A 9,256-nucleotide genomic window follows, 5' to 3' on the forward strand; every position below is an offset into this window, starting at 1 on the left:
ATCCAGGCAGAGTTTATGGTAGAGAAAGGTGGAGAGTGGGTCTGGAGGGTAATGGCCCTAGGAGGACCCTCTCCACCTCTGTGTCCCCATTAGACCCCTAGCTTCTTTCTTTCAGAGCATCTATAACTCTGAGTGTCTATACACATGTCCTGCAGAGAAGCAGCTACTTGAGGGCAAAGGTAGAATTAGTGTGCTCTCTTTGTCCCAGTGCCTGACACCGGGCCTGGCTCACAGGAGGGACTTGGCTAATGTTGGAAGGAAGAAGGAGGCAGGGAAGGAGAGAGGGAGGAAGGAAGGGAGAGGTGCTGAGGATGTAGACTGAACTAAAGCAGTGGTGGGTGAAATGTAAGAAGGGAGGGCTGGGGCTCCCTGGTGGCGCAATGGTTGAGAGTCCGCCTGCCAATGCAGGGGACACGGGTTCGTGCCCCGGTCCGGGAAGATCCCACATGCCGCGGAGCTGCTGGGCCCGTAAGCCATGGCCGCTGAGCCTGTGCGTCCGGAGCCTGTGCTCCGCAACAGCGAGAGGCCCGCGTACCGCAAAAAAAAAAAAAAAAAAAAAAAAAGAAGGGCGTGCTGGAGAGATGCTGAGGCCTTAGAATCTCTAGGACTTGGTGACATGGAGGTAGGGCTGAAGCACAAAGAGATGATTGAAGATAAGTTCAGGTTTCAGACAAGAACCCAGGAGCACTGACCTCCAGCTCTAATGCCTGACCTGGGGGTACAGGCTCAGTAGTGGCCTTTGGCCCTGTCTTGTGGGACAGGTCTGGCCGACTGGAGAGGAATAGGCCTGAAACACTTGGGAACCAGCCTTCAGAACAATCCCTGCCCCATTTTAGAAAGTTTTTATTGCAAAATATACAGAGAGTGCCCCTTGCATCATTCCATCTGTAAGTTTTTTACTCAAGTCTCCCAGGACCTTTCCCCTGCAGGGAAGGAATGGGGAGTAAATCGCCCCTCACACTGAGAGCTCCTCGTGCGTGCTTTGTTATCCATCCCTCCCTCTTGCTCACCTTTCTGCAGACCCTCCTAGCCCTGTGCTGATCCGGGGGTGCAGTCCTTACTCTCTGGGAGCCTGCATTCTGGGGGAAGAAACAGACACATTAAAAGACAATTAGGGCTTCCCTGGTGGCGCAGTGGTTGAGAGTCTGCCTGTCGATGCAGGGGACACGGGTTCGTGCCCCGGTCCGGGAGGATCCCACGTGCCGCGGAGCGGCTGGGCCCGTGAGCCACGGCCACTGAGCCTGCGCGTCCGGAGCCTGTGCTCCGCAACGGGAGAGGCCACAGCAGTGAGAGGCCCACCTACCACAAAAAAAAAAAAAAAAAAGACAATTACTGGGCTTCCCTGATGGCACAGTGGTTGAGAGTCCGTCTGCCGATGCAGGGGACGCGGGTTCGTGCCCCGGTCCGGGAAGATCCCACATGCCGCGGAGCGGCTGGGCCCGTGAGCCATGGCCGCTGAGCCTGCGCGTCCGGAGCCTGTGCTCCGCAACGGGAGAGGCCACGACAGTGAGAGGCCCGCGTACCGCAAAAAAAAAAAAAAGACAATTACTATGTGTGGTGATGGATGTTAACTAGACCCATTGTGGTGATCATCTCACAATATACATGTATCAAATCATCATGCTGTACACCTGAAACAAATATTATATATATATATTTTGGCTGCGTTGGGTCTTCGTTGCTGCACGTGGGCTTTCTCTAGTTGTGGCGAGCAGGGGCTACTCTTGTGATGCGCGGGCCTCTCATTGCGGTGGCTTCTCTTGTTGCAGAGCACAGGCCCTAGGCTCGTGGGCTTCAGTAGTTGCGGCACGTGGGCTCAGTAGCTGTGGCTCACGGGCTTAGCTGCTCCACAGCATGTGGGATCTTCCCGGACCAGGGCTCGAACCCGTGTCCCCTGCATTGGCAGGTGGATTCTTAACCACTGCGCCACCAGGGAAGCCCACAAATATTGTATGTTAATTATATTTTTAAAAAAGACAATTACTTTTCAGCAGTAGTTTTCCCAGCTTTCCTTAGCAGTGAACTCTTTTCTTCAAATGCAGCCTTGTTCAGAAGCCCACAAGGTGACACAGATGACATGTGATTGTTACATACTGTGTTCAGGCCTCAGTATCCCTATGCACCATCCAGATGGGAATAAGTAAAGTATCTCTTTCCTAGGGTTGTTGTAAGGGCTAAAAGAATGAACGAAGTGCCCGGCACAGGGCCTAGCATCTAGTACTTGACAAATGTTATCAATAGAAGAGTTATGATTGGAACAGAAATTGGGAAGCCAGATTTACCAGGAGATGGGGCAACCTGTCCAACAGGTTTGAACAAACATAATGGCGGAGAGAAGGGTAAAATGTCCCGAGTAACCATTGAAACTGGAGGACACTAGGAGTGACAAAGAGACAGGCATCCCAGTACGGAGATGAAAACATACCCAGAGGAAAACCACAGTGTGAGCGAGGGTCCCGGAGAGCAGAAGCCCAGTAATAGTAGCCTCAGTCAGAGGAAACTGGAGATGCGGTGTGCTTGATTTAGCTTATCTTTCTAAGCAAAGGCCAGTGCAGGCACGGAGATGGGTGAGACTCAACCCTGCTCTCAGGGAACTTGCAATCTGGGGAGGCACCCTGGGCACAAATGACTGCAATGCAGGGAGGAAGTTGGGGGGTGGTCAATGAAAGGGGGTTCTGGGTAAATCAGGAACAACTTTCTGGAGGAGGGTGCAGTCACTCTGGGCCAGATCTACCAAAATACACCACTATGCTACACTCCGCTGCAGTGGTTCTCAAACCTTCCTGTAAATCAGGATCACCTGGAGTTACAGGCAGCCAACAAACATGAGAGGATGCTCAACATCACTAATCATTAGAGAAATGCAGATCAAAGCTACAACGAGGTATCACCTCCCACCAGTCAGAATGGCCATCATCAAAAAATCTACCAACAATAAATGCTGGAGAGGGTGTGGAGAAAAGGGAACCCTCTTGCACTGTTGGTGGGAATGTAAATTGATACAGCCACTATGGAGACAGTATGGAGGTTCCTTAAAAAAACTAAAAAGAGAACTACCATATGACCCAGAAATCCCACTACTGTGCATATACCCTGAGAAAACGAAAATTCAAAAAGAGTCATGTACGACATTGTTCATTGCAGCTCTATTTACAATAGCCCGGAGATGGAAACAACCTAAATGTCCATTGACAGATAAATGGATAAAGAAGATGTGGCACATATATACAATGGAATATTACTCAGCCATAAAAAGAAACGAAATTGAGTTATTTGTAGTGAGGTGGATGGACCCAGAGTCTGACATACAGAGTGAAGTAAGTCAGAAAGAGAAAAACAAATACCTTACGCTAACACATATATATGGAATCTAAAAAAAAATAGTTCTGAAGAACCTAGGGGCAGGACAGGAATAAAGATGCAGAGGTAGAGAACAGACTTGAGGACATGGGGCGGGGGAAGGGTAAGCTGGGACGAAGTGAGAGAGTGGCATGGACATATATACACTACCAAATGTAAAATAGATAGCTAGTGGGAAGCAGCCACATAGCACAGGGAGATCAGCTTGGTGCTTTGTGACCACCTAGAGGGGTGGGATATGGAGGGTAGGAGGGAGATGCAAGAGGGAGGAAATATGGGGATATATGTATATGCATAACTGATTCACTTTGTTATAAAGCAGAAACTAACACACCATTGTAAAGCAATTATACTCCAATAAAGATTAAAAAAAAAAGAATCACCTGGAGGACTTGGTAAAACACAGCTTGCTGGGTCCCACCCCCAGAATTTCTGATTCAGTAGGTCTGGGGTGGGGCTGAGAATCTGCATTTCTAACAAGCTCCTGGGTGGACGCTAAAGCTGCTGGTTTGAAGCCCACTCTTGGAGAATCACTGTTGAACCGCTTTGCACTGAGGAGATGACAGTGCATCTCAGAGAAACTGCAGGAGGAATCTGTAGTTTCTTGGGGGTGATGGGAAGTGATGTTCTGTGGGGGGCATTGGAAGACTGGAGGTAGGGTGGCGCAGTCCTTATTTTTCCAAAAGGAGAAGCAGCAGCTTTCATGAACTACAGCAGGTAGTAACAGGTGCTAAACTTCAGTGCGTATTGTCTGCCAGCTCTGGTTTCAGGTATATTACATGTGTGGATTTATTGAAGCCTCAAAACAACTCTATGGAGTAGATACTACTGTAATTTGTCTCATTTTACAGTTGAAGAAACGGAGGCACAAAGGTTTAAAAACTTGCCCGGGATCACACAGCTAGTAAGAGGCAGAGCCAGGATTTAAGTCCAGGTATTCTGGCTTCAGAGCCTATGCTCTATAATAGCTGCAAAGTCCTGGCTGGTTCTGAGGTCAATGGTATAAACCGCATACTTTAAAGGGTGGCCCTGGAGAGAAGGAAGCATTTGTTATCAGGAGCTGAGGTTGAGTTAGCAAGAAGGAGTGATATTCATGCACCAGTTCCCTCTCCGGTGGCTTCACTGAAGTCCCAAGCTGGCCCAGGCCTAGGCCCTTGGGTGTCAGCCTAGTTCATGAGCATGAGGATGACCAGCAGACCAGAGTGGGCCGGGCCAGGGAAGAGTAGCTGTTCCAGCTGGGAGCTAACCCTAGGGTGAGGTATCCTGGCAGCTCCAGGTTCCACTCTCAGCCTGGCGTTGTGGGGCTTTAAAATCAGCAACCCACGCAAGGATTTTGACACAGAACATGCAGGAGACAAAGAAGGGTGTAAAGCAAATCTTTTACCTGAGATAAGCAAGATTAGAAGACCCTGAAAGTCTGCAGAAGCGGGTTGAATCTGACCGGATGATGTTGAAGAGGAAGAAATACAGTCAGGAATTGACCGATGGAGGGGGTGGGATCAGGGAAGGCTTTCTGGAGGAGGTGGTGTCTGAAAGGACTCCTGAAAGACCAAGACGAATGACATTTGGGTAACAGGTCTTTCCAGCAGAGGGAACACCTTGTTGCAAAATGCTGGCGCTAGGGGAAGCTCGATGTCCTAGGGAACTGGCAGAAGCTCAGCAAGGCTGGAGGACGGTAGGGAGCAGCTGGCAAGGAAGGCAGAGCCCACACTGCAAGGGCAGTAAGCCGGCCAAGGGGCCAGAGGCATCCTGAGGGCACAGAGAATCCACTGGGCAGTTTCATCAGGGGACTGATGTTGTCAGACCTACACTGGGGAAGTCCTTCTGGCTCCAAAGTGCAGGGTGGATCTGGGGATGGCTTGAGAGTGATTTGAGTGGAATGTAGGGCAGCCAATTAGTGGGGGCTGAAGGGGGTTTTACAGGCCAAGAGGAAATGGAGGACTTTATGCAGTATTTATTTAACAAAAGAGGAAAGAAATGTCCACAAAATTTTAGTTGACAAAAATCAGAGTAAATAATTGAATACAGTTTTTTGTACTACAGGTCTACTCTTGAGAAGGGCAGAATTTTTGGAGAGTGACATTTTACCTAACTGGGGCTCAGTCAGCATTCCCTGCAATCAAATGATGGCAGACGTTCATCTGTACAAGTCATTCTTAGCCCATAGGTCGTTCAGACACAGAGTGTAGTTTGCTGACCCTGGTCTAGACCAGTGGGCCTGGATGGAAGCAAGTGAGAAACAAGGATGCTCTCCCCTCCGCCCACAATGGACCTCCAGCAGCCTGCCACTCCGTTGAGAGATGGCACTTCTTCCAGGGGACTCAGTGAAAATCATCGTTGTTACCAGGAGAGGGACCGAGATTCTTTAGCAATAGGAAGATACCACGAATGTGAAGGTCTGCAATCATCATATCTCAGAGCACAGGGACCTCAGAGGTCCCTGCCCAACCCTCTCCCAAGGCAGGACTAACATACATGAGTTTCTTGGAAACGCAAAATATTCCAGATATGGTAAGTGACCTTGGAGGTCTTGTTGGAAGAGCTGGTATTTGAATGCAAGTCATAGGATTCCCAGCTGGGGCTCCTTTCCCTACACAGCCCTGGCCTGCCATGGACCTTGGCTAGCTTGGAGTGGAGAAGCACACAGGGAAGGAGTAGGGTCAGGACTCATCGGCCCAGGACAAGATGCTCTTCAGGCTTCTGCCTTCCCCAGTTTGTGGTTTAGGGGCAGATCAAGTCTCCTAATTTACATACATTTGCATACATAACTTTCCCTGATGAGGAATCTGAGGCTCCAAGAGAATGAATAGTTTGCTTGGCATCTGTGGTGGGCTAAAAAGGTGGCCCCCCAAAGATATCCATGTCCTAATGCCTAGACCTGTGAATATTACCTTATATGTGGAGAAAATGGGTCTTTGCCTATGTGATTAAACTAAGGATCCCGAGATGAGATTATCCTGGACTATCTGGATGGGCTGTAAATGGAATCACATGTATCCTTATAAGACAGGCAGAGAGAGACTTGACTAGATCTAGAAAGGAGAACGTGATGTGACAATGAGAACAGAGAAAGAGATTTGAAGATGCTTCTCTACTGGCTTTGGGGATGGAGAAGGGACCCATGAGCCAAGGAATACATGTAGCTCTAGAAGCTGGAAAAGACAAGGAAACAGATCCTCCCCCAGAGCTTCAGGAGGGAGCATGGCCCTGCCGACCATTTGTAAGAGAGACATAGTGCAACTGGGAAGCATCCACCTGGACTCTAGATTCTTAGAAAGTGGCACAGGGACCTGAATCTGCCCTCCCCTGGGGTCACTAAGACAGACAGCCAGTTCAGCCCAAGGCATCCACTGCCCCTCTGACCTGGCCCATGACCCGCTCCAGCTCAAGCACCTCCCAGGGCTCCTTCCTACCTGGGGGATCAATTCTTGACTTCTTGACTGGACATTAGTTCCCCCAGACAGCAGGCCGGGAGGCATCGTCAGGGACCCTGTCTGCCTGCCCCACCTCTATCTAAACCTATCTAAACCTCAGCCTCCTGTTCCCTAAACCTCACCTCGACCCTGATCCTCCCCAGTAATTCTCACCCACGAGTGCCCTGCCCCTCCCTCCTCTCTGCTTTGCTCGCTCAGCATCCCCCATGTTCCCGCCTCGCCCCCTCCTGATACCTAGCAAAGCCCAGTCCCCCTGAGAGGGTGAGGCTGGGCCGGGCCATGTGGCTGCTGGCAGAGCTGTGCTGGCTGACCCCTGTCCCACCCGTCATCGGCACCGGTAAGCTATGTCAGCAGGCTGGGCCCCAGCAGGCTCTTTGTCCCCGGTGGATAATGATGTCTGAGAACTTCTCCCAGGTCAAAGGGCAGCCTGATTTCAGGAGGAGACCGCAGCTCCGCCCATCCCTGAGGGCCTCTGAGCCTCTCTACCACGCCTGACAAGTCCTGTGGTCCTCGGGCTGTCTGAGTTGGCCAGTGTGTTGGGTGGGAGATCTTCCGAGGCAAGGCCCCTGGGGCAGGCTGGGAGCCCTGAGGGGGTGTCAGGTAGCAGGTGCTGTGGAATATCGGACCCTTGCTGTGCAGTTCCTGGCTCGCTGTATCGCTGTATCGATGGGGAGGTCAACTACTTAAAAAACACCCCAGTGTCAGCACTCAACACGTAAAAGGCCATTTTTGTTCGCACAAAGTCCAGTGTGGATATTCCTATTTGGGTAGCTCTCCAGGCAGCCCTCCTCTGAGATCAGGCTCTCTGCTCCTACCTTGTGTGACTGATGTCTTCGACATGGGGCCTGCAAGGTTGCTGTGAAAGAGGGGGGATCCCCTTCCCTCTGTCCCAGCCAGGCTTTCCCCTTCCCCCCATCTCCCATTCAGGTGCCCTAAGTCTGACGGTCACCTTGTACTGCCTCCCAGCCAGGTCAGGGGTCGTGGCCATGGTTCCCACCTCTGACTTTTGCTCATACCTTTGCCCCACCTGGGGCCCTGCTGTGTGGCCAGCTCAGCCTCTTCCTCCAGGCAGACTGCGGCCGGCAGCATCCACAGCGTTGGGCTTGTCCGGTCCAGTGTCCTGCGCTGTTGCTGTCGCTGTTGCTGTGGGAGCGCCAGCAAGTCGTCCCCAGTGACCTCACCTCCAGGTGTCACACCCTCCTATGGTGTGGGCTGGACTCAGGGCCTCTCATCAAAGTGATGGAATTAGGAGGCAGAACTGATGGCCTGTGACTCAGAGACTAGACTGTAGAAGGCATTTGGTTTTTTCCTCGCTCTCTCCCCCTCCCTCGTGATTTGCTAACTCTGGGATAAGCAGTGTCATTGACAATTGGCAGCCCTCTGGACAGGTCCCCATGCGGGGGTGTGAAGCCTTCTGCCAGCAGCCGTGGGGGCGAGCTTGGGAGTGGATCCTCCAGCCCCACTCAAGGCTCCGAGACCACAGCCCCGGGAATAGCTTGGCTGCCTCTTCATGAGACACATGAGCCTAAACCCTCAGCACAGCCCCTCCAAGATCCTAGTCCTCAGACACTGTGAGACACTAAATGGTGGTGTGTAAAGCAGCAGTTTTAGAGTATTTGATCTACAGCAACAGAGAACTAGTTTAATCACCTGAGAGCAAGTCCCAGCCTCACCCTCACCCTTGCCCAGGCCTGGCCCATAGGGCCCAAGAGGAGGTGCGGTGTGAGTCGTTTATACAACTTCCCAGGCTGACCAGGGATGCTGAGGTCCCCAGGTCCCAGGGCACTGACGGTCACAAGGATGTGGTCTGGCCTCGGGGTTCCCAGTCACCTGGGAACATGGTAGCTCACTCACCCATTCATGGTCATGGCCTTTTCACCTCCAAGCTAGCCCACAGGATGGGTAACCAACCGTGATTCAGGGCAGTGGGGCAGAGAGCAGGGTCGAGGGTGGGTGCGGTGTGCTAAGGTTTGACAAAGGAGGTGACCTTTGATTGGGTGGAGGAGAAAGAGCATCTGGGGAAAGGGATCAGCAGGTCCTAGGACATGGCAGGTGAGAGAGCAAGAAGACTGAGAAGAACCAGCAGCCAGCCCACAGAAGTGTGGACATGATAAATCCTTGCCTCCTTCAGCCACTAAGGTCTGCAGAGGCTCCTTACCCAGCGGGCGGGTCCTTCCCTCCTTGGCAAATCTTGCCCTTCCTTCACAGCCCCGCCCACCTGCCACTTCCTCCGTCTTCCCCTGGTGGAAACCATCACTCCCCCTCTGAACCCCAATGCCCTTGATTCCCACCTCCCTTGTGACCCTATAGCACCCACCTCACAGGGTCAGAACAGGCCATCATGAGATGCTGGGCACATCTATGACCCGACTCCTAATTACACCTACTCCCTACCATACCTCACAGGACATGAAATGGCTAATTATGTCATAATACTATCTATACCCAGAAAACCGAGCTTG

The sequence above is a fragment of the Phocoena phocoena genome, chromosome 8 (genome assembly GCF_963924675.1).
Source record: "Phocoena phocoena chromosome 8, mPhoPho1.1, whole genome shotgun sequence".
Taxonomy (NCBI): Eukaryota; Metazoa; Chordata; class Mammalia; order Artiodactyla; family Phocoenidae; genus Phocoena; species Phocoena phocoena.